Here is a 25,856-nt window from a genome sequence, read left to right as displayed (position 1 = left end):
CACCTTACCTCCTACCTGCATAATAAACACGGAAGTTTCAAGTGTTTAATTTGATAGTCACATTAATTAACAATACAACATACATTATTTAAAAGACAGCAAATGCAAGAAGAAAGGGGAGACACCATCTGGTAGCAGAGTTTTGTTGTTGTTTTGTTTTTTAGGGCTTTTTTTTGGCTTTGTTTAAAAAAAAAAAAAGGTAAAATCCTATTTTGAATGTGATGAAAAGCAAACATCCAGAAGCAAATGAATCGGAACTGAAAGGTGATGTTGAAATATCTAAGGCTGAAATGAGGCAAAAACAAGTCTTCACTACCAGATGATATGGCATACAGAGCATTTACATACTCACATCTGAAATACTAGGCAACGTGTAATGAATTCTATACACAGCATGCACACAGCACCAGCACAGCTAATCCTGCCTGCCATCTTAGGCTCGCAGGAGCAAGATACGCAATGCATGCAGCACACGAGCACTGGGGAAGGAGGAGGCAAGGAACGGCTCACCTTAAATGCAGTATCTGATTAATGTTGGAAGTGACATTGCATATCAGCCTCAGAGTCCTGGTTCAACTGGGGAGGAGGGAACAAAGAAAAATGTCATCAACTGGTGATGCAAGATGAGCCCAATCACTAAACACTATTTAGCCAACTCCAAATTCTGCAACCAGACAGTAGAAGGCATTTCATACATTTAAGCAGAGCTGCTGCACAATGACTGTGTCCTTCTGCTTCTGAGAATCAAATAATCCTTTTGCTAAGGAAGAAAATCAGCTGGAACGGATACTGTCATGTCATCTTCTTGAAGAAAGCTTTCAATACAGTATGTATCTGGTTTGGGATGCATTTTATAGACTGTTAATTTCATAGAACTGCTAATAATAACAATAAGAAACCAAAACTGTTAAGCTATAGCAAAGTAAAAAATAATATTATAAAAGGTGTAGCATTTCTAGATTATTTTTAAAAATCCTAATTGGTGCCGGCAGGCTTGTAGAAGAATGCATGATCAGCTGTCTGTATCAATGCTATAACCTCTAACCACAAGCGTGTAAATGTATCCTGCTAAATGTATCTGCAGTACAGAACGGCAGATACCTCCTCAGCTGAAATGGTATTCTAATGTGAATAAATTTGCTTAAACTTAGAAGCAGAATACAATCAGGACAGAAAAACAAATTGATGCTGAGTTCGTTTGGATACATAGCTGACCAGCACGAACGATAAAAGCTAACCAGGATACTGACCTAAATAATGTTGACTTGCAGCAGCCTACTGTACTTGCTTAAAACATAGGATATGCAAAATTATATTTCTCCTCCCTCCCCCTGCAAAAGCTAAATTGTAAAGTAACAAGCCATTAACAGAAATCCAAAAGGCTATAGTTATAGAGAGGGAGAGTACATACTGTAAGAGAAGAAATGGTGTTGTGCTGAGATGCAACGTTTCTTTGTTTCACTTTGAGGCTTATCTTAGCTACGCTTGCACGACGACATTGACATCATGGAGGTCAGGGCTGACACTGGGGTGCTATCCGTTTTATGAGTGAAATGTTTTCTGAAAATTAAATCTCATCTACTCGAACACCAAATTTCATGTCTTCTTCAATACCACCTCTCTACCCTCGCTGCACAAGATTGATGGGATCTAGTTTGGCTGTATGTAATAAATTGGAATCGCCTTCTGTAGAGATTCCAACACATAATGTAGGAATTAATTTTTTAAAACAAAAACCTTTAAGAATTCTTATGCATCCCCTTTCAATCTTTTCTATCAACGCACACACTCACGCACGCGCACACAGACACACACACACACACACACAATTGAAGCTCAAATTGCAATGAAATGTTTAACATGTGGAACAAAAAAATGTGGAAAGAGCTGCTTATTCAGGATTTTGAAGTAACGCCTAATAAGCAAATACTGTTTTGCTACAGAACCAGTGTCACCATGTCCCCAAAGAGAGGAAAACAGCATAGCTTGCTAGAAAAATTTCCTCCATTTCCTGCCGGCAGGTAAAAAACAGAAAAGCATTTACCACGCTGTATAAAACAAGAAGTCTTTTATTTTTAAGGAAACAGAGCAGATTATTTTCCATTCCTTCTTCAGCTACAAAAAAAACCATACCCACCCCCACACCCTTAGATCGTGGACATAAGCCAACATTTTTATAAAATGCTATGAGACTGATTTTGAATACATAATATTTACTTTTCTTCTTCATATCTCTTCAAGGTCTTTCATTGCCTATTGCATCACTGAATATGCTAATGTTAGTTAATTTTAACTCGTGCAAAAAGAAATTAACATTTTCTGGAGTTGCTAGTTTTCCAGCGCCTCTATTTTCTATAAGGACTGGCTAAAAATAACTGGGTTAGCAAAACATTCAAACTCCCCAGAATTTTTTTTAAAGGAGAAAATGTATTCGAACATCTTACTTCGGTACTAGGTTTCACAACCGATCTTTTGTTTCTGGTTTTCATTCTATCTCCTCTCCCAGAATCCAAGTGATTTTTAGCTCAATGTGTGGAAAGTACCCCGCCCAGCTCTATCCCATACATTTTAAAGTATCCGAATGGGGTTGTCCAGATGGTCGATCATACCTGAACCACACTGAGTCCTCTTCTCTTTGGAGCACATCTCTCCCTCCCACAACTATTCCAGAAATAAACGTGGCTCTAACGGAAACACCAATGGTGGAACCATCTTCCCCACCCCCACCTCATTGCCCTATGAGCTCTGGTTAGCATTGACAGCGACAGAAAATTAGAATGGAGTGTCCTTAGGCTAATTCCTGCTGCACCACGGGGGTCGGGAATTAGAGACTATCACTCTGAGTTACAAGGTACCAGTTTAATAGAAGGTCATCTGTAAAGCAGAGTCCTGAGAGTGGGGGCGGAGGAGGCTGAAGCGAACACCTAGGCATTTGGTTCTGTTAGTGTCTGTTCAGATATTCCCCATGAATAACATCTGAAAGCTAAACATTCACATTAAAACACTCACACATTATTATCATGTAGACTAACTAGTCACGCTATAGAATCAACTCTAACCCCTTGTAACTCAGTCGATGCCGCCTCCTTCCTGGGAAAATAAATGACAGCGACAAGGACAGTAATCCATATCAGGCTCCCAGGAGATGAGTGAACAGTGTTATGTGCCTTTACAGGAGCAGGGTGGTGAATGTGGTCGGGTCCCCTACTGCTACTGGTAAGCCGATGCCTGGGCAAGTGGTCTCCAAACCTCCTTGTGGGGTTCTGTGTCCACGCTCTGCCAAAACGAGCCTAAAAGCTACGTGTTGGTTATTTTGTGATGTTCCAAAAACACTCCACGAGCTAACGTGGTCTGTTTACCAAACCTGATTGTGTTAAACGAATTTGAACTGTAGCTGAAAGCACTCAGATGGATGAGCTTGTTTAGGCAGACATTCTCTGACTAGTAAATCCTGTTTTGTACTTAAAAAAAATCATGCGCATGCCTGAATTACGCAAGCTTTGTCATGATTACAAGTGGCAAGGGTAAGCATTCACTTATGATTTTTGTCCTTCTTTTATTTATTAAATTGAGTGGGGTGACACTGGTCAACATGAACATATAGGTTTCAGGTGCGGGTTTCTATATTATAAGATCTGTATACTGTGTGCCCACCACCCAAAGTCAAATCTTCTCCTGTCACCTTATATGAGGACCCCACCCTCCCACCCCACCCCTTTCCCTCTGGCAACCATCACACTGCTGTTTGTGTTCATAAGTTTCAGTTTTATATCCCACATATAAAAGCTTTTTAGCTTTTTCTGACTGACTTATTTCACGTAGCATAATGATTTTTAAAAATTCATGCTCCTCACCAACATCCTCGGGGCTTACGCACAGACATTAACGTAAAAGACAAATCCCTTTCCCACGTTGTAAATGTTGACCTGTTTTTGCACCGGGAACCCCAAATAATCTGGCAGGAGCAGGCGGGAGAAGGCAGAGCAGCAGCGAGGAAGCGTCTTTCACTTAGATTAAGGCTCTCACTTGCTCCCAGTCTCATTGTTCTGCCGTCTGAGCTCATTTTATTTTCAGTCCTGTAGGTTAAAATTAAATTGCATGGCTTACGCAAAGAACATAATTCATGTACGAGCCAAGCTTGAGTCTCCATGTTTTAAAAAAATGTAGTCAGGGCACGGAGTCCCAGAGGAATCCTTAGTTGATAAACATTTGGATCAGTTTGCACATTTCTTTATTCCACTCACTGCATTAAAAATTACAGCTGGTTTCCGTTTTTACCTAATATAGATATTCAACATTTGTGGGTAAGTTTGTTATCGGGTTAGGCTGTTTTGAGCTAAATGTTTAAAAATAAAATATTTACCAAATATAACATTTTTGTTTAAATTCTTAGAATTTAAAAGTTTAAAAAATTTTTGATGAGCTTGGTTATTTTATCTATCTGTAGTGTATTTAGCCTTGGAAGCAACAAGGTTACAATCTCTCAATGGCTGAAAATGTGCTTTTGGATGATATTTTAGCCTAAACATTTTGGAAAGTCCAGTGCTACTTCGATCATGTACGTTTTGCCTAAAGATCTGGGCAGGAACTTCTATTTTCTACCTTGATCACAGCTGTTCTATTAGAACGACCATTTATTGAGAACCTACTATATTCTCAATATTTTAGCTCTATTATTTAATTCTAAACCAATAATCCTGCAAGGTGGAACTTAGTTATTAGTTATCATCAACTTTAGGTGAGGAACAAATTGAGATTGCTAGTCACACAGTAAATAGCACAGTGAAGGCTTAAACCCACGTCTGACTAATTCCAAAGTCACATGCTCATTTGTGGTCTTTCCACCAATTCTGACAGGATAAAACCTCCTTCTTCTACATTCTGCCCTGAAGTAGCATCTTTTTACTGTGTAGATGACTGGTCGAGGGGAACGCCTTCCCTGAAACCACAACCACCCAGGTTTATAAGAACCAGCCTCAACTCCCCAGTTCCTGAGAATTTGGGGTACCTGTTATACTGGACCAGGAGGTGGAGAAGACAGAATAAAAGAGGAGGAATGAACTAGACTGTGTTGGAAAGTTAAGATTAGAAAGCAGTAACAAATAAGCAGTAACAATTTTTTTTCAGAGGTTTGTTATAATTTGGAAATGTTTCATGAGGCAAAATAAGTGGAACAGCTTACATTTCCATCTGAGCAAACTACCTCCCCTGGTGAAGCCCAATCTTTTCATGTTACAGATGGGGAAACTGAGGCTGAGAGAGATCTGGTCATTTGCATAAGATCACACACATAATAAGTGAGTTGACCCATTTGCTGTATTAAAAAGCATATGATCAATTAAAGAAAAATCAGTGTAACAATCAGGACTGACCTGGTTTTCACACATAGTGCTTTGGGCCAGAACAGATAACCCAAGTTGGTATTATGAGTTCCTTCCCCAACATATTGTGAAAATGGGCTTTTAAAAAGCTTAAATTTTGAATAAGAGATTTTTCTCCATCACGGTCAGTGTCTCAACTGCATCATTTTAATGATCGACTCTCTGCTGATATCTGTACATTTTGCCCCTGTTTGTAAGATCCCTTCCACCTCTGAAAGTGTGTGATTCTAAAAATTCCAGCTCCACTTGCTTTCTGGGTCAGTTAGGCCAAGCACTGGACTCCAAGTCCCCTGCCGCCTGGTTATATGGCCAGCTGACTATCTCCCTCATTGGCAGTAATTTTATATGCCAACCAGATGGCTCTCAAAGGGGGCTTTCTAATCAACTCTATCAGCTCCACCCTGCCTGGGAATACGAGAGGAGGATTATCTTCTCTGCTCGCGAGGCAGAAGAAAGGGTTGGGTGAATAGGCATGCCTGACAAGTCTGAATTCCAGGAAGCCCCCTCCAGGTCTCAGACAGGAGCTTCCTCACTCCCATCCATGAGCATCCGTGTGTAAGACGTGGGAAGGGAGCACACATTTCATGGCAAGGATCTGGCAGCAGGCCTTGGGGACCAAACTAAAGTTACCCTCCAGGAAAGAACGGGAGGGAGAGGGGAATGTGGACCATGTGGTTTGCAACAGAGAAAAAGTGATACATGACTTAGGGCTGCAAGGGCGACTGTGGTGGATACCATCCCACCGCACCCTAAATTTAGCTCAGACTCTCCTGTGGGAATATTCTCAATGTCTCACCACCATTTTCAATATCACTACCTCAGCTTTAGCAACAGAATAGTTCCTGCTTTCATTTCTCAGTGCACTTGAAATGTGGCGCTAATAAAGGCCTTGCATGCTCGGAGACCCAGAGCTTTCCTGCATCCTTAACCACATGCTCATTTGCGGCCATGACCATTTGCCATTCCCCAAATGGAGAGCAAGTAGAACAACAAGGTCTTCTAGATCCTGAATTGGCAAAAATAAATAAATAAATAAATAAATAAATAAATAACATATTCAGCAAGAAGATTGAGTTTCTTCTTTCTAGAGCAGTGGTTCTCAACCTTCCTAATGCTGTGACCCTTTGATACAGTTCCTCATGTTGTGGTGACCCCCAACCATAAAATTATTTTCATTACTACTTCATAACTGTAATTTTGCTACTGTTATGAATCGTTATGTAAATATCTGATATGCAGGATGTATTTTCATTGTTAAAAATTGAACATAATTAAAGCATAGTGATTAATCACAAAAACAATATGTAATTATATAGCCCTAACCGGTTTGGCTCAATGGATAGAGTGTCGGCCTGCGGACTCAAGGGTCCCGGGTTCGATTCTGGTCAAGGGCATGTACCTTGGTTGCAGGCACATACCCAGCAGGGAATGTGCAGGAGGCAGCTGATCGATGTTTCTAACTCTCTATCCCTCTCCCTTCCTCTCTGTAAAAAATCAATAAAATATATATTTTTAAAAATGTAATTATATATGTGTTTTCCGATGGTCTTAGGCAACCCCTGTGAAAGGGTTGTTCGACCCCCAAAGGGGTCGCGACCCACAGGTTGAGAACCGCTGTTCTAGAGAGATTGGCTACTAAGTTGAAAAGGGAGGGTGGGCTGTAAATGAAGGTGGAGAAGGAAGAATTCTTACAGGTTAGTAAGATCCACTCCATGTGAGTGCATAATCCTCTCTTTGTATCTTTCTTCATCCTGGGCAACAAATATTCCAAGACTCCCCCTGGGAACAAACTCATTTGCTTTCTTTTTTCCCAGATAAATGACTTTGTAGTTCAGAAGGGCCACAACCATGCACCTCTTCTCCACAGAGCAGCTTAACAAGCTTCAGTGAATTTTCACTTCCTTTGGGCTGAAGATAAAAGCACACGAAGCTTATGTTGTATTGAATTATCTACCTTTACTCATATCTCAGGGTTGCCTCCGGCAAGATCTATGTATCTCCCACAGTACACAGAGCATTGACGGGTGCAACAAAGAGGCTCATGTGGGAGTGCTCTTCACCGACCAACACCAAACTTGGGGTCGGGGGGTTCCTCTGCTTCCACCGCTACCAGTGGAATCTTCAGCTCTATACCATGAAGCTACTTCCTAGAATTAGAGAACTCACTCCGTGAGTTCAGGCATAGACCTGGGGACTGACAGTAGTAATGGAAGTCTTTCAAACACTTAATCACTGTTCACTCAGGGGAGCCACAAGTTGTCTGGAAAGCTGACCACAGGCTTTGTTGAAATCTGTCCCCTCTAGAACAGGGAAAGGGAGACAGAAGTCAGAGTGACCCCACATAGACACCAGCAATACCACTGCCTTCACAAGATGCCTCGACCTTCCCTCAGGCCCCGGTGGCACAGCGTGTTTCACAGCATTTTATAGAGCATGTCATTGAAACTCTCTCTCTGAGGGAGGACAAAGTCGGGTTCAAAGAGCCTGTTGTTACAAAAGTTCTCAGCAAAAGCTGAGGATAAAAGCCATATTACTTAATTTCTGGCATTCTGCTCTTTGTAATTCAACATACTGGCTCAACTTTTAAAGATTTTTATTCCAAACTTTCACTCAAATAGGTACTTAATAAATGGCAATAGAATAAGTGAATTAATGAATAGATGCCAATATAGAGGGCTTATAACTTATTTCCCAATTCATCTCAGAAGAAAAATGTTATACTTGTTTAATTTTGTTTCATAAAAGAGCTCAACTAAATATAATTTTAAGCAAAATAGTAAATATTGGCCAAAGTATCACCTGGGACCAAGAGTCCCTTGAGAATATCAGAGACGTAGGCTTGATTGCTATATTAAGTCAATCAGATTAAGTTTAGCCAGCGGAAGTAGCCTTTATCCTATTTGGTTTGCAAAGAAAAATCTCATGAGTTATCATGAGCAGCTAAAAATAAGTTGCAGGTTTCATTTTCCGTCGTTCAGTATGGTTTTGAAACCAAAAGGTACATAACTAGGAGATGCACCAAGACCTACTGAAGTTCAACAATTCAAACTGTTACCTTTCTAGCACACCATCCTCATCTGCAACTCACAGCCAGCCCAAGAAATGTACACTACCGTCCATCTCAGCATGGTCTCTTGAGATGAGTCCCCCTAATAAATAAGGCATGGCAGGAAATTGGGAGCTGAGGCCAGTCTTGGGGGACAGTGGCTTGTGTGTGTCTTAATATCCGGACAGGATGCCACAGAGACATCAGCCCTATTTGCTCAGCCTCACTATTAGGTGACACTATGGACCCCTTTGCAGGGCCAGGGAGTTAATAAAGCCAGAATTTCATTAAGATGGGGCCCTAATGTCGTGAGGGCGGCAAGTACCCCTTGCCCTAAATGCCCACGGCCTTGTGCAATTCCATACTGCACACCCAGTCGGCTCACAATACGTTTAATTTCAAAACTCTCTTTCCAGGGCCAAGTCTGGCAAAAAGGTGTTTGACAGAGGCTGTGCTTCAAAGGGAAGGCAGCCGTCTCTCACTAGCATTCAGCTGGGCGCACGGCCCGGGGAGAGAGCCTTGCAGTTAACAGAAAGCCCTCTGCTGAATGAGATGGAGAGGGGGCAAAGAAGGGTTAATCTGCTTCCATTAGAGGAGGGGCCCTGTGATGAAGGTGAAGAGAATAATCTGTACGAAGAGCAGAGAAGACAAAGCGCCATTCCGGAAAAGACATGATTGTGCAGGGCGAGAAGGATGATTTGTCCTAGATTTTCACCGTGAGGCCATTTCTTAGATCTGAGTCTTTACCTCACTTTGAAGTTACAGTCTCAGGGAAGGGAAGGGGGCATAGTCACACTCAGGGCTGGAATACTTGAGCTTTGATTCTCACTGAGATGGGCGTCTCTGAGAAGCTGAGGGTGAAACCAAAGCCATCGGAGCGCTGCCATAGAAGCCTACCCATAAATCAGAAAGCGGCAAAATAAACAATAGGAGTTGCTTGTGAAAGAGAAACCAGTGGCCGATCCCTGTTTCCTGGGGCAGGGAACACCCTATTTTTTTTTTAACTTAAAAAAAAGCAGCTTTTTAAAAATTTGCTTTTAAAAACGTTTTTGGAAATACTTTAAGATTCACAAAAAGTTGCAAAAATAGTGTGGCGATCATAGGCAAATCCTCTGGTGTCCAAGGCTGTGGCACAATGGGTGCAGCAGTTACTCTGGAACAATGGGTGCAGCAGCTACCTTTGGGTTCTAGCTCCTGTGCTTCACTTGGTGCCGTCACAGGAGATGGATGTGGACTTGGGGATGGTGATTTAGAGAACCTGAACATAAATGGGACTGTCGGCAGCTCAACAGTCTGGAGGTTGAACTTGAAAGTCAAATGATATGATCATTTGGCCCCCAGAAGCTGAGGTAGTAGAGTAAGAAGAAGGGCAGCCAGATATTGTCAGGTGACCAGTGGGTATGCTCTGATGGGTTTGAGCAGAGTTATGCAGACAGGACAGACAGTCATACTTCCTTTTAGATGATGTTGAGAATTTTTCAGTTTGGTTGTTGTTTGTTTACCATGTTCTCTGCTGTAACAGAATGTTCCAAATTTTCATTTTCAGGTGCCTCTTCTCTGACCCATTGCCCCTCCTTCAGCCAGATGAACTGAAGGCAGCCTAGCGCACAGCACCTTTCAGATTTAAAGAGGCAGGCGCAACTTGGGGGCAGGTGCCTCTCCTGATCATGAAGTTATGTAACCGGGGCTCCCATTGGTGAGGCTGAATCCATGGCAGCTCCCGTCTAGCTCTAAATTTGTCTTCTTTTCAACTCATGCCTGCCTTGACCTAAAATTTGCCCACAATGTGGGTCTTGCCCTTGCCTTGTCCTTGCTCTCTTGGCTTCTGACTCTGGACCCCACCTCTTACTCTGCTCTCCTGGCATGGATGTGCATGACTGACTATGTCTTCCTCGATCTAACTTTAGTGTCACCACCTCTGGTTAGGGCACACTGTGGGCTGACCTCTTTAAGTGACTAGCGTGGATGACCCCAGAGGGCTGCCCACATATGTCCTGAGATATGGCCCATCGGAAGGCAGATGAGAAGTCCTCTAGTGAGGCAGGAGCTCACTTCAGGAGTTAGTCTTCTTGCCAGTGCCTTCTCTCTGCTCCTTTGAGGCTGGGTGGATCCGAGAACCTTCGTCTAATCAAGTTCCAGTTCTACCTCTCCCACTATATCTCTGGATATCCACAAGGAGGTAAGTGAACTATTCTGGGTCTCAGTTATCTCATATCCTATATAATAAAAGGCTAATATGCAAATTGTCCCTTTAAGAGTTCGACTGACCGGGAATTCAATCACTCGCTATGATGTGTGCTGTCCACTAGGAGGTGGCATGGAATGAAGGAAGGCCCTGGCCGGCCCTGATCACCAGCCAGGCCTAGGGACCCTACTCGTGCACGAATTTTGTGCACCGGGCCTCTAGTTTATAATAAGGTTTTCTGACTTCCTAGCTGAGACTCTTTTAACTATACTATACCATGAATAAGGGAAAATCTAAAATTCAGAAGCCAAAAAAGAATCTTAAAGTTAAATTCTGGTTTAGATATACTAGCTCAGGGTTCTCTAACTTTTTCTCTAATAAGTAATTGCTGAAATGAATGTTGACTTGCACACAACATATCAATAGTTCTCAAGCTCAAATGTGTATAAGGATTGGGAGGCTATATTAAAATGTGAGTTCCTAGGCCCTCTTCTCGGAGCGTCTGGGACCATTGGAGCCTAGGAGCATGCATTTTAACATGAGAAACTGAAGAGGATCTAGGATTTGAAATAGATACTGGTAACTTTTTAGAGGCTAATTTATCAGTATGTATTAGGAACCTTAAACATAGGTCATTTGACCTACTGATTCAATTCTAGGAAAATTCCCTAAGATGTCCAAAAAGATTGATCTTTAAGAATGTTTACAAAATACTAGAGGAATCCACAGGCAGCGAAATCGCAAACATATACCGAAGGAATTTCTTCTCTGATACTGCTCCTAGGGCATTGGAAACTAAAGAGAAAATAAACAAATGGGACTACATCAAAATAAAAAGCTTTTGCACAGCAAAGGAAACCATCAACAAAACAACAAGAAAGCCCACTGCATGGGAGAACATATTTGCCAATGATATCACCGATAAGGGTTTAATTTTCAACATTTACGGGGAACTCATACAACTTAACAAAAGAAAGATAAACAACCCAATAAAAAAAATAGGCAATGGACCTAAATAGACACTTTTCGAAAGAGACATACATAAGTCCAAAAGACACGAAAACATGCTCAAAGTCATTAATTATACGAGAGATGCAAATCAAAATGACAATGCGGTATCTTCTCACACCTGTCAGAATGGCTATCATCCACAAATCAACAAACAACAAGTGCTGGAGAGGATGTGGAGAAAAAGGAACCCTTCTGCACTGCTGGTGGGAATGCAGACTGGTGCAGCCACTGTGGAGAACAGATGGAGTTTCCTCAAAAAACTAAAAATGGAACTCCCATTTGACCCAGTGATCCCACTTCTAGGAATATATCCCAGAAGCCAGAAACGCCAATCAGAAAGGATATATGCACCCCTATGTTCATAGCAGCACAATTCACCATAGCTAAGATTTGGAAACAACCTAAGTGCCCATCAGCAGATAAGTGGATTAAAAAACTGTGGTACATCTACACAATGAAATACTATGCTGCGGTAAAAAAGAAGGAATTCTTGACATTTGCAACAGCATGAATGGAACTGGAGAGCATTATGCTAAGTGAAATAAGCCAGTCAGAGAAAGATAAATACCACATGATCTCACTAATTTGTGGAATATAGAGAACAATATAGACTGATGAACAGGGACAGATCCAGAAACAGAGAAACAGCGATCAGACTATCAATCCCCAGAGGGAAAGTAGGGGAGGGAGCGGGTAAGGGGGAGAGATCAACCAAAGGACTTGTATGCATGCATATAAGCATAACCAATGGACACAGACAACAGGGGGATGAGAGCATGAGTGGGGGCGGGGGGGCTAATTTAATGGGGGGATGGGGACACATTTGTAATACCTTAACCAATAAAGAAATTAAAGATAAAAAATAAATTAATTTAAAAAAAGAAATAAAGAATGTTTACATATTTGTAATAACAGAGCACTAGAGGCAATCAAAATGTCCATCAATAAAAAGAATGGATAAATTAAGACGTTTCAGTTCAATGAAAGCACAGTTGTTAAAAATCACATTTTCAAAGACCATTTCGTCACTTGGAAAATGTTTACGAATACCAGTCTAGTGGAGTGAGAAAAAGCATATAAAATATCATTTAATTAATTTTTAAAAGAAGAAAAAATAAATATACAAAAAATTGGAAAAAAATACATTGAAATGTCAATAATGATTTGTTTGTTGTTTAGTGTTTGTTGTTTTCTTCTCAATATCTTTCTGTATTTTCCAGCTTTTGTGTAGTGACTAGTTATGGCTCTTTCTATTTGAAACACAGTGATAAATTTTTTTAAAAGAAAAGACAAGGAATTTGTCTCATGTAGAATGAAAATAGAGGGAAGAGCAGTCTCTTAGGAGTCCAGGCCAGCAATGGTCTGGCTGCTGAGGAGGACTCACATGACGGATAGACTGAGTCCAGTGTCTGGAGTGAATTTTGAGCTACATTCTCTCTTGCAAAGTAGTTTGGGATAGTCAATGCCAAGGAATTTGGGTCAAGGAGAAAGTCATTTTCACTAGATACTACTTTCTGCTACATTCAAGGATAACAGATTATAGAATCTGAGACACAGTTGAAATGATGTCTTCACTGCTCTTGGGTTGAACTCATGCTTGCTGCCTCTGTGTATAATCCCCCCACCTTACACATACCCTTACCCATCACACCAAGCAGACAGACTGCAGTCATGACTACGGGCTTCGGACAGATGGTGGGCTCCTTTCTGGCATGAGAGACAACACCCAGGGTCAATGCTTCTATGGGGTGATTTCAAAGCCTTCTTTGGCCAATGCACTGGGAGCTCCAGAAAATGCCAGGAAACAAATGTTTTTGGCAGAGAGATGTCCTCCTCACAGATTTCAGTGAATCCTGGTCAGAACTCTCTCTGATAAGATTAGAAGACTTGCAGTTAGGCCTCTGGCCTAGAGTCAAACCTTTCCAAACGTCCTTGAAATTTTCACACCACATGCTTTGGTGAGTTAGGGAGTGGTGCCAAAGATCTCAGATGAAAGTCCATTTAGACAGACCAAAACAAAAAAATTAAAATAATGATACTTACAATACTAATAGCAATATCAAAAGCCAAAACACCAATGCTGACCATAATTATGGTAATTATTTTCATTAACACCTTGACTTGCCATGCATTTTTCTAAGTTGCCCACACCATTTCACATCTATTACCTTACTTACTCTGACAGAATCTCAGTTTTACATTTTTAAAAAATACCATTTCAGAGGCGGGAGGGAGCTTTAAAGTTCTCATGAAAATCAGACGCTTTTTGAGTTAAAAACAAAACCCTGAAGTCTTCATGTGGTGTTTTCCAACTGAGTTCTTGACAAGAAATCAGGGGATTTCAGCATGAGAAATTACGAAGCCCTATTACCATGAATTCTTAGCTTTGGGGACTATGATGTGGCCTTATTGCAAAATTCTCGAAAGGGAGCAATAGAAGATTTATAACGCTGACCCAGGGTAAGAAGGGGGCTTGTACTTTTGTGCTATAACAACTATAAAACCTCTGGGGGTAATAAAGAACTGACTGGTCTGTGGGCATGGCCTGTTAGCTGCCACGCTCAGTCCACATCTGCTCACCGTGAATCAGCGAGTGCAGGCTAAGCCCCTTGGATGATCAAGGTTCTGAAAAGACAAAATGGTGCCTCGAATTTGAACTCTACTCCTCATGTGGAATTAAAAGTTTAAAAATAATAAAATTTAAATTTAAAAAGCTCAAGAAAATCTAGCGTCTCCCATGGTATCTACTTTGACGCTTTTTTGAAAATGTGGGAGATCACATTGTTACAAATATTTACAACGTTGGTATTTGTTACCCCTGCCTTGCTGGTGTGTCTGTACCAACACTGCGGAGGGGTCATGGTGACAGTACTGGAAGTCTGATTTGGTGGTCGTATACCTCTCCCTGCCATGCTATTCAGCTAAACCAGTGGTTCTCAACCTTCCTAATGTCTCGACCCTTTAAAACAGTTCCTCATGTTGTGGTGACCCCCAACCATAAAATTATTTTCGTTGCTACCTCATAACTGTAATTTTGCTACTGTTATGAATCATAATGTAAATATCTGATATGCAGGATGTATTTTCATTGTTACAAATTGAACATAATTATAGCATAGTGATTAATCACAAAAACAATATGTAATTATATATGTGTTTTCCCATGGTCTTAGGCGACCCCTGTGAAAGGGTCGTTTGACCCCCAAAGGGGTTGCGACTCACAGGTTGAGAACCGCTGAGCTAAACATTATAAATCAGGAGGGTGACCTCACCCTGCCTCCACCAGACACACACTCCTAGGTCAATTCCTGCATATTAAGTACTTGGAGGAGGCAGCTGAAATGAACAAGCTGAATGGACCCTAGCGCTCTTCCTCCTTGACTGTGGCCTTTGCCCTGCCTTTCCTGGTAGACTCCGTTAAGTTGGGACTTTCAACAACAGATCATCCCCACTTGGCTCCAGCTTTTGAAACCTGGCACTTGTTCTCTACTTACTCCTTTGGCTGAACCCATCCAGCAGGCATTGCATTCCCCCATCAACCTGTTCTCATCTTTAGCTTACCCCACTAGCCCAGCCAGCTCTAGCTCAGTAGACACTTTCAGGACCCAGCAACCCAAGAAAATGGACTTTCAGAGGTTGTAGCACTTCTGTAACACTTCAACTTGTTATTCAGCCCACACCGGATGGAGGGTGGGGGGGCAGGGCGTGGGCCAAGGCCAGGCAGCAGTAATAGGAGATCAGACATCAGACTCCATGAGAGCCTGAGAGGCTGTGTCACATCAGCCAGTAGTTGGCCTTCCCGCATGTGGACAGTGTGTATTCTTCAGGGTGTGGGTGTGGGTGCGGGTGCCCAAGATGTCCAGTCCAGGGTGAAATTAAATCAGAAACCAGAGTGTCTAGCCAGATATTGACAACACAACTAGAGAACTAGGTACCAGACAGCTCAGGCAAAGCCTGTTGTCCACTTTTAGTACATGTGCTGCTGAAGCAAGCGTATATAGTCCATTTGTACTGCAGATCTTTATGATGCCTTAGGGGGCATCACAAGGCATCCTCCACATAGTATTTACCAGGGAGGGGAATACTGCACTAAGACCCACAATGGTGGAAAGGCTAAATAAAATATAAAATTAGTTCCAGGGTTCTCTAAACAGGGCTTATAACTTTATCATTCATTGTTTCAGTAAATATTTCAAACCTTGTCCTGAAAAGAAAAAAGCTAGAATTATATATCAAATCTTTAGGGTAGCAATAATCTCCCCAGCTTGAGTCTTTCTGGTCTACTTTTAAATTTCTCTCACAAGTTGGTTTGGAGATCCGATCTTAGTGAGGGATTCCCTCTCCTCCCTGTCTCCACACCCACCCTGCCCGCATGCCAACATTAAAGAGTGTGCCAAGATCTGGAGCAGATCAGTCAGGGTAGCTTCCCGAGCTCCTAGGGGCAGTCAGACCATAAGCTAAAGAAACCACGAGCTTTCCTATAGTCCACTGGGCTCCAAGTTGGGGGAACAGAATTCTGTTGGACAATTCCAACTAGCATGACTAGACCCAGGACCAGGGGACAAAGCCAGAATGACCTACCCCATGGGGACCCTGAACAGGAAACTAAGGGGAAGAACGTCCTTCCTGGCTCACTGGCCACTGGTGACATGGTGGCGCTCATGGAAAGACTCAGGGTCAGAATGGACAGAGGCATCTTGAAAAGTCTTACCCACTGCTCTTTGTCCACAGAGCCAGATGTTACCTACGAGTGTCAGTTAAAGAAATTCTAAATATCTGATAATTTTTTACTTCTCTCACTGCTTCATTCTGCTATCTTATCCTTGAGAATCTCTAAGTTCTGTATTATGCTGGGCCAAAGAGGACTACCTCCTCTCCAGATACTCTCCAGAGCATCTCTGGGAAGTGGCTCCCACCCCTACCCAGGGACTACATTTCTCGGACCCATTTGCAGCCAGATGTGGCCGTGTGATAGAGTTTTAATCAACCGAATGTGAGTAGAAGTGATGTGCATCACATCTAGGCATGGCCCATGAAAACCTCCCGTGTGCACTTTTTCATGCTTTTTTCCTCTTCTACTGAGAAATGGAAATAGTCCCACATGACCTTGAAAACCACATGCTGAAGAAGGTGGGGCCTCTCTCCATCTCTGTCTCTGAATGTATGAGAGAGAGATGCCCCACTAACTTGCAGTGTCACATGAACAAGAAATAAACTTCTCATATTAGCATAACCAATGGACATGGACACTGGGGCGGTGGGAGCTTGTTCTGGGGGGCGGGAGTGGCGGGGGAGGGTCAATCAGGGAAAAAGGAGACATATGTAATACTTTAAAAAAGAAAAGAAGAAAAAAAAGAGAAATAAACTTCTATTAGAGCCATTAAACATTTTTCGGTCTATTACAGAAATTAGCCTATTCTAATTATTACATATCCTTTTTATTTTCTTCTTCTTTTTTTCTTTTTGGTTAATCTTCACCAGAGGCTATTTGTTTCCCATTGATTTTTAGAGAGAGAAGAAGGGAGGGAGGGATGGGGAAAGAGAGAGACACATTGATTGGTTGCCCCCTGACTAGACTGGGGATGGAACCAGCCACCCAGGTACAGGCCCTTGATCAGGAATTGAACCTGTGACCCCTTTGGTGCCCGGACCAAAGATCTAACCATTGAGCACGCCAGCCATGGCTACATATCCTTTTTGATACTCAGCTGTTATCATTGTGTGCAGAAGTCCCCATGCCTTCTCCCTTTACCCTAAATTTCACTGCAAACCAAAAGAACCGAATTAGTAAACTTAATTTAAGTAGCCATTAGATATAAATGACACTCACCAAGTTGGTGGTCACAGTATTCAGATCTTGTAGCCAGATGAACAGTAGTTTAGCAAAGCCTCAACTTCAAGACAACCTGATATATTAAAATGAAACAAAAAGTAAAATGTAAGATCTACAGAACAGATATATTAGAGTGTAATGGTTAATTCCTAAAGGGAATTGCCAGTTTCCAAAGGAATTCACCACTGTTTTGCAGTAAAAGACAAGCTTCCCCATTGCTTTTAAAAGAAAATTCATTTTTAATATACCCTCCACACACCAATCATTATAAAACATAATTTATTTATTTATTTTTATTGATTTCAGAGAGGAAGGGAGAGATAGAAACATCAATGATGAGAGAATCATTGATCAGCTGCCTCCTGCACACCCCACACTGGGGATGGAGCCCACAACCCAGGCATGTGCCCTTGGCCGGAATCGAACCCGGGACCCTTCAATCCGCAGGCCGACGCTCTATCCACTGAGCCAAACTGGCTAGGGCTAAAACAGAATTTATAAAGAACAAGTCTACTAAGCCAAGTAAGCTATACAAAGAGTAGATGCTGACTGAGGGAATGATTTTGGAAGCTAGGAAAACTAGGTATGATTTCCATGCCTACGTGCTCTGCAGTTCTTTTATACACATTAAGACTTTCTCTCAGGAACTTACCTTTCCTGGGTAGGAGCTTTCAGAGCTTGTAAAATTATAGGCTATGCAAAGGCTTAAGATTTTTATAGGTGAAGTTAAAGCAGACTCTAGGGATACATTATAGTGTCTTTGTGTTTTATATCACCCTAGGTGGCACAAGAAAATAAGCTCTGTGTAAACAGGGCAATGTGACATGGAGGTGCCCGCACCAGGACAACCAGGGACAACCAGGGACAAACAGAGACATGCTCTGTAAAGGCGGCAGGTTGGGGATGTTTTTTATCAGAGCTGCCATCTTTTACCAGGTTAAGTGCGAAAATATCATTTGATGGCACAGGGCACATATTTGCCTAGAACAGGGTTTATTTTTGTATCCGATTACTCAGTATAAGCTCCAGGAAGCAAACAGTTCAGAACTCTGAACAAACACTCTGGCAGTCCAACACAGAGCGCCAGGGCGGGCGGGAGGAGGAAGAGGAGACAAAACAAGAGTGGTGACAGGGAAGGCTCAGCTTGGGCCATTTCCCCCAGGGTTTCAGTCTTAGTGCATAGAAATATTTTTGAGAGGAAATGTGTCCTTGTCTGGGCCTGTGGAGAAGAGAGAGATTAGATCGGTCCCTTCAGTGCTGTATTTGGAGGGTCCCCACTCACCCCTCTGGCCTGGGCCTGCTGAGCCTTAGGTGTCAGGGAACAAGATGGCACCCACGTGAAGGTGCCCACGTGAGGGGCGCGGAGTGAGGGGGCCCAGGCGGGCCTTCACTTACTCGGAGGTGCTGTCTCTTCTGAAACCCAGATGCTGCCAACTCCCTGGGCTCAGGAGTGAGAACCGCTTTCTTGCTCTGGGTTCTTCACTTCTCGTCGAAATCAGCTCCACATATTTTTCTCATGACGTCAACCATTCTGACTCCTTACGTTCTGAAAGTTGATCTACAAGTAAAACCTTCCATGAGGCTTTAAAAAATACATATAAAAAAGAAAAGAAAAGTGTGCTCTGGGGAGATGGCGAGGAGCAGAGAGGCAGTGCCTCCTGATTTTGAGGTTTGCTGCAGCTGCGAATGCCACTCCCCAGGCAGTTTCCTGGCTGCAGAGGGAGGCCAGTGGCCGGCGTGGGTGACGTCAGGGCCAGGCCTGAGTCATCACCAGAGGCCGGGCTGCCCTGCCACTCGGAAGGGGACAAAAGGAACCTTTGATGTCCAGGGCCCTCCTCTCGCTGTACTGAGCAGCAGGCTAGAACATTCCAGCCGCTTCCCCACCCCCGGCCACCCTTCCTCCTTCCGGAACAGTACCAGGCAACTCAGCAAGGCCTCCCCAAGGGATGTCTCCCTCCTGCGTGGCAGAGGCATGGCCGCTCTCTGTCAGAGAGAAGCAAGGGAGAGTGTTTCTCTGAGGATTCTCACCTCCCCCGCTTCCTGGTGGCGCTCACTCACCCAGGGAGTTGCCGGGGTATTAAAGGAGACGTGCCAATGTAGAGGACGGTCCTGTTGCTCTCCCTGGGCAGTGCCCAGGGGTCAGTGTCTATTCCTGTCTGCTTGTGTGCGATGGTCCTGGGCTTCCGTTCTCTGCTCTCTGGGTGCCGGTGTGAGCTGGCACTTCCTGGATTTAAGAGGGAACCGCTCTTTAGGAGGGGTATTTATATCCCAGGGCCCGGTGCGGGGCTCAGTAAGTACATGATGAGTGAATGAGCGATTATTTTAAAACGTACTAGTACAGAACATATATGGAATACTTACAGTGAATGTTTGAGCTTTTGTGCCAGGTACTTCATAAAGATTATTTCATTTATTACGCTGTTATCATTTCCCGTTCTCTAGCTGAGAAAGGGAATGCTCAGAGAGACGCAGACATGTCTCTGAAGCCTCACAGCTGGTGAGCGGCAGAGCCTGGATGGTCTGGTCCCAAATCCTGTGTTCTTAATCACTATGCTGAGTGGCTGGAGTAAGTGAATGAAGAATGACCAAGGGCAGCCTGTCCAGGTGAGGGGGTAGTAAAGGTAACGATGGGGCTTAAAACCAAATTCTTCAAAAACTAGTGGAGCAATTAGGGATGACCTCTCTGGGGTAGAAGGCGTCATGCCCTCTCCATAGGTCAACACCGGGTCTGAGGGTCGGTGGGATACCCACAGTGACAGGAGGGTCCAAGAGGGGGTGAGAAGCTAGCATGAGAACAGAAAGCCAGGCAGGTCTGGTGGTATGTGGTGGATGAGGAGTCACAGTGGACAGAGTCCCTCAGAGGTGTGGCTGGAGGGTCTGTGCAGCTAAAGGCACAAGTTTGGGGCAGGCCCAAAACTACACGATAGCTCTCTGAAAGCCTGAAAATGAGAGAGAGATGGAACAATGATGTGGCTTCAAAGTGTGAGGTGGGGCTGGAAGTGACAGGGAGCAAGACGGGACCTGACATAACAGCTATTGTCCTTAACACCGTCCTACCAGGACTCAGCTGCCTCTCTGGGACTGGGTGAGCGTGCTGTCAGTGGTGGTGCTCAAGTCCAGGCGAGGACGGGTGGCTTCGGTGGTACCTTCTCCCTCTGTGGTTTATGATTCTGTGGTCTGTACTTTTCCACAATTCTTCTAGGAAAAACCAGAAGTTCCAGCCCCTTACGGAAGGGGGTAGGGAATTGGTGGCCTCAGTAATGTCACGCCACAGCTTTCCTTCCCACAGGGGGGCCGATGGCTGGTCACAGGACCCCTCTCCTTGGCTCAGGAAATGGATGCAGTTACCTTGTTCTGGGAGCTCTGCTGGTTGCCACGCTGAGGAATTAAACTTGTGCTATGGGGCCAGACTCCCCAGCAGGTGGAATCAGCAGAGGTGAATTTCCGAAGGGAGAAATTCACCACCATTTAATCAAGAGAGTAGCAACAACTGACTAGGGTCACTGTCAACATGCACACAGAGCCTGACCTTGGGCTGAGCTGAGGAAAGCGCTTTAAGTTCCAGGCATTTTTGGCAGAAGGACTTGTTTATTCTTCTCTACTCTCTCTGCAGAAAATGCCTATGGGCACCTCCCCACTCTGTTTCCTCAAAGGCTCAGTGGCCTTGCTTGCTTCACATACACAGGTATTTATTCCTTTAAATGAACAGAGGCTTATTTTTTTTTTAGCCTCTCTTGTGGGACCAGGATAACATGAAGAGAAGAAGAAAGGAGAGAAGAAATGACGAGTGAAAGCATAAGTGAGACACAGATCCTCGCACTGCATGCTCTGGGGTTGGTTCGAACAGAGGATAAAAATCAAAGAACTGGACAAAACATCTCTTTGAGGACACAGAGGAGTAAGTGATGACACCCTTAACCTCTACTCCGTCTGGAGAACCCACCTCCTTGGTTATAAAAATGAAGTTCTACCGATAATTATAAAAATAAAATGTTTACAAGTTCAAGGAATTCCTTGGAAGACTTGTTTATACTTGCTGCCCCCAATTTCTCTCATTTCATTCACTTAAAAAACACATACAATTTGCTAAGATATCATTTACACACCATGAAATTAACCCATTTAAAATGTGTCATTTGCCGAAACCGGTTTGGCTCAGTGGATAGAGCGTCGGCCTGCGGACTGAAAGGTCCCAGGTTCGATTCCGGTCAAGGGCATGTACCTTGGTTGCGGGCACATCCCCAGTAGGGGGTGTGCAGGAGGCAGCTGGTCGATGTTTCTCTCTCATCGATGTTTCTAACTCTCTATCCCTCTCCCTTCCTCTCTGTAAAAAGTCAATAAAATATATTAAAAAAAATAATAATAAAAAAATAAAATGTGTCATTTAATGGATTTTAGTATACGTATTTACAGAATTGTGTGACCTGTAATCTAATTTTAGAACATTTTTATCACCCCAAAAAGAAACCTTGTACCCATTATCAGTCATGCCTCCTTTGCCTCCACCCCCAGCCTTAAGTAAACATTAATTTTCTTTCTGTCTCTATAGATTTGCCTCTTCTGGACATTTCATATAAATGGATTCATACAATATTGTCTTTTATGTCTGGCTACTTTCACTTAGCATAATGTTATCCAGGTTCATTCATGTAGATGATATCAGTATTTCATTCCTCTTTATGCCTGCATAATATTCCATTGTGTGGATATACCACATTTTGTTTATTCATACACTGATTGATAAACATTAAAGTTGTTTTCATTTTTGGCAGTTATGAATAATATTGCCACAAATGTTTGAGTACAAGTATTTATAAGGACATATGTGTTCATGTCTCTTGGGTAGATACCAACGAATAGAATTGCTGGGTTATAAGGTAACTAACTCTATGTTTAACATTTTGAGGAAATGACAAACTGTTTCCCTAAGTGCTGCATCATTTTATATTCCCATTAGTGATGTGTGAGAGTTCTGATTTCTCCACATCCTCACCAAAAATTATTTTTTTAAAGTATAGTTGACATACAATATTATATTAATTTCAGGTATACAACATAGTGATTTGACATTTATATACCTTATGACGTGATCACCACAATAAGTCTAATAACCATCTGTACGTTACAAAGTTATGATACCATGGCCTATTTTCCCTATGCTAAACATTACATTCACATGACTTATTTATAACTGGAATTTTGTACCTCTTATTCCTCTTTACATTTTTCACCTATCCCTCCATGCCCCTCCCCTCACCTATACTCTGATTGTCTATCGTTTCTATTCTAGCCATCCTAGTGGGTATGATGTGGTATCTCATTTTGACTTAGATTTGCATTTCCCTAAAGACTAATGATGCTGAGCTTCTTTTCATAAACTTATTGGCCATTTGTATATCTTCTTTGCTGAATTATCTACTCAAATCCTTTGTCTATTTTTAAATTGGATTATTTGTCTTCTTATTTTTTGACTTGTAGGGATTCTTCATATATTCCAGATATACGTACATATGCTTTGTAAATATTATCTCCCTGCCTGTGGGTTACCATTTCACTTTCTTTATGGTATTCTTTGAAGTAGAAAAGTTTTTCATTTTGACGAAGTCTAACTTATCAATCTTCTCTTTTACCACTTGTGCTTTTGGCGTCATATCTGAGAAACCATTGTCTAACCCAGGGGTGGGCAAACTTTTTGACTCGAGGGCCACGATGGGTTCTTAAACTGGACCGGAGGGCAAGAACAAAAGCATGGATGGAGTGTTTGTGTGAACTAATATAAATTCAAAGTAAACATCATTACATAAAAGGGTACGGTCTTTTTTTTTTTTTTTTTTAGTTTTATTCATTTCAAACGGGCCGGATCCGACCCGCGGGCTGTAGTTTGCCCACGGCTGGTCTAACCCAAGGTTGTAAAGAATTACACCTGAGTTTTCTTCTAAGAGTTTTACAGTTTTAGTTCTTACATTTAGGTGTGTGATCCACTTTAAGGTAATTTTTATGGTGTATGGTAGGAATTCAAATTATTCTTATCATGTGGATATCGAGTTGTCCCAAAAGCATTTGTTGAAAAAACTATTCTCACAACAATTCTGTACATCTAAAACTGTTCTAAAATTAAAAGTTTATTTAAAAAACAATACAGGGTGCTCCCATATATACACACTTTAATAGCTGATAACTCAGTTGATGTTTCTTTCTTTTCAGCTATACTAAGCTTTGAACAAAGGAAATTCATCCTAAAATGCTACTGGAAAATTGAAAACGCAGTTGAAGTCCCAACACTGCCTTTATAATTATTTTGAGACACCCTCTGTCAGCTGATAACTCACTTAATTTTCACTCCTTTTCAGGTTTAACTGACTTCAAATAATGGGTGAAGCCAGACTAAGCTTTGAACAAAGAAAATTTATCCACTAGACTTTTTTTATGGAGATACATAAAAGATAAAGTTTACAGTACAAAACCAGCAACAGTTGACAAATTGAGGGCGTGGAAATACCAAACGAAATGATTCTTGATGTTTTTCGATTCCATTGCTTCATGTTATTAGCAGTGCCTGGACCAGAAGGATCATCAGTTTGAAAACAGACATTGACCAAAATTTTTTTAAAATTTCTGTAGATTATTTTAGATTTTGAAAAGAAACTGTATGTTAATAAACACTGACTTTATAATCAAAGTGTGTATATATATTTCTTAGTACACGCTATGTATTCTTTTCCCCATTAAAGTGCATTGGCCCTTTGTCAAAAATCAACCAACCATGAATATTAAAGGTTATGTTTGGACTCTTAATTCTATTTCATTGATCTAGATATCTATTGTTATGCTAGTACCATGCTGTTTTGATTTCTGTAGCTTCTTATCCATCAACTTTGTTCTTTTTCAAGACGGTTTTGGCTATTCTGGATTCCTTGCATTTACATATAATTTTTAGTATTATCTTTTCAAGTTATGAAAAAAATCTAGCTGGGATTTTGATAGAGATTGTGTTCTATTTGTAGATAAATTTGGGAAGGATATCTGTCTTAACAATATTAAGTCCTCTGATCCATGAACCTGGGTAGCCTTTCCATTTATTTAGATCTTTAATTTCTTTCAGTGTTTGGTCATTTTCAGTGTACAAGTCTTACAGTCCTTTTGTTAAATCTCATCCTATGTATTTTATTTTTAATTGATAGTATAATCTTTGCTTATGATCTTGTTAAGAGCTTATAATTTGGAGATTGAAAGACCTAAATTTTAGTCCTGGCTCCACTATTTATGGAAGCTCTATGACCTTAAGACTATTTAGCCTATCAGCCTCCTTTCTTTAATCTGAGCTAAGGAAATAATATATCACCTCATGGTTTGTTATGCAGATAAAATAAGATAATGCTATGCTATCCTATTAAAACTATGAGCCAGTCTTAGAGTGGTGCTGCAATCTAAGAAACCCAGTCCAGTCACCAAGAAGTAATGTCAAATTAACTCATATTCAATACTTGCATTTCTCGAGCACCATATAGAGGCCCCTGAAATCCTTCCTAACGTGTTTTTCCCTTCTACCCAAGCCTCTTACATCCCACAGCTTCAGCCTCTCCTTTCTCCCAAGCTCCCTACAAAGTGTCTTCTCCAGCCCTAAACAATGTTTTTTGAGTCCTTCTCCTTCTGCCCAGTACTGATGGGGCAGGAGAAGAAATTGGATAAAGCCAGGACCCTTTTTAGTGCAGGAAAAAAGAAAAGTAGAAGCACTCAAACTTGATTTATGTCTCATCACTCATATAGAGTGTTTAGTGCAATGTCTGATATAACATAAGGACTCAATAAATGTTCGGGCTTTAATTTTGTTGTGGTGGTGATTGCATTATGTCAGTGATTTTCAACTGGTGTGATGCAAGAATTTTTTAAATGCAATACTTGACTATTTAGTCAGAAGCACTGACCTCTTTTCCCTTAGATTGTCAAATTAAAAAATGACAACAGCCAACACAACCTTAGCTGTCCAGTGTGATGAATCAAAATTATACCTATCTTTTTGTAATATTGGCAAAAAAATTTTTTTTGGTGTGCTGCAGAATTTTAGTAATTAGTTATGTGTCATGAGATAAAAAAGGTTGAAAATTGCTGCATTATGCCCATCTATACTTTGTTAATTGTGTGGGCTTTAGATCATGGCTTCTGAGAATCTAGCATAGAGGCTACTACCCAGGTGCCCATTCTCACTCATTCAGATGAATTTGGGGTTGTTGTTCATCTTTCCTCCTCTTACATCAAGCATGTCAAACTCGTGGCCCGCGGGCCACATGCCTCATTTATTTGGCCCGTGTTAGCCTTTGAGTTTGATATGCTTGTCTTACATCATTCCTCAGAGAATCACTCCCAGAAAATTGTTAAAAGTTTATCTTCACCCTAGCCAGT

At 41.9% G+C, this 25,856-nt stretch overlaps 1 protein-coding gene and 1 long non-coding RNA gene across 10 annotated transcripts in view; one reads left to right on the top strand and one right to left on the bottom strand.

Moving 5' to 3' along the window:
- Positions 1-25,856, bottom strand: part of ZBTB38 (zinc finger and BTB domain containing 38) — a 115,944-nt gene that overhangs the window by 55,677 nt on the left and 34,411 nt on the right. For 2 of the 9 annotated variants that reach the window (XM_070433517.1, XM_070433515.1), the window contains exons 1-3: positions 18,852-19,144; positions 17,454-17,529; positions 511-576 (exon numbers count right to left, since the gene is read on the bottom strand). The gene's annotated coding sequence lies outside the window, so the exon portion shown is untranslated. Of the gene's footprint in view, positions 1-510; positions 577-695; positions 786-1,411; positions 1,626-2,609; positions 2,629-17,453; positions 17,530-18,851; positions 19,179-19,514; positions 19,681-25,856 lie in introns of those variants that run through there. The other 7 variants (XM_070433516.1, XR_011473695.1, XR_011473696.1 and 4 more) reach the window with 7 other exon arrangements.
- Positions 458-24,338, top strand: LOC139022400 (uncharacterized). The gene is made up of 5 exons (XR_011473697.1): positions 458-826; positions 9,974-10,606; positions 19,899-20,060; positions 21,185-21,354; positions 23,807-24,338. It is a non-coding gene; the product is annotated as an uncharacterized lncRNA (long non-coding RNA).

This window comes from Myotis yumanensis, unplaced genomic scaffold, assembly GCF_028538775.1.
Source record: "Myotis yumanensis isolate MYYU_CA2020_CCGP unplaced genomic scaffold, mMyoYum1.0.hap1 SCAF_14, whole genome shotgun sequence".
In the NCBI taxonomy this organism is placed as follows: Eukaryota; Metazoa; Chordata; class Mammalia; order Chiroptera; family Vespertilionidae; genus Myotis; species Myotis yumanensis.
The sequence above is the reverse complement of the archived record's forward strand: the minus strand, read 5'-3'. Positions and strand labels throughout refer to the sequence as shown.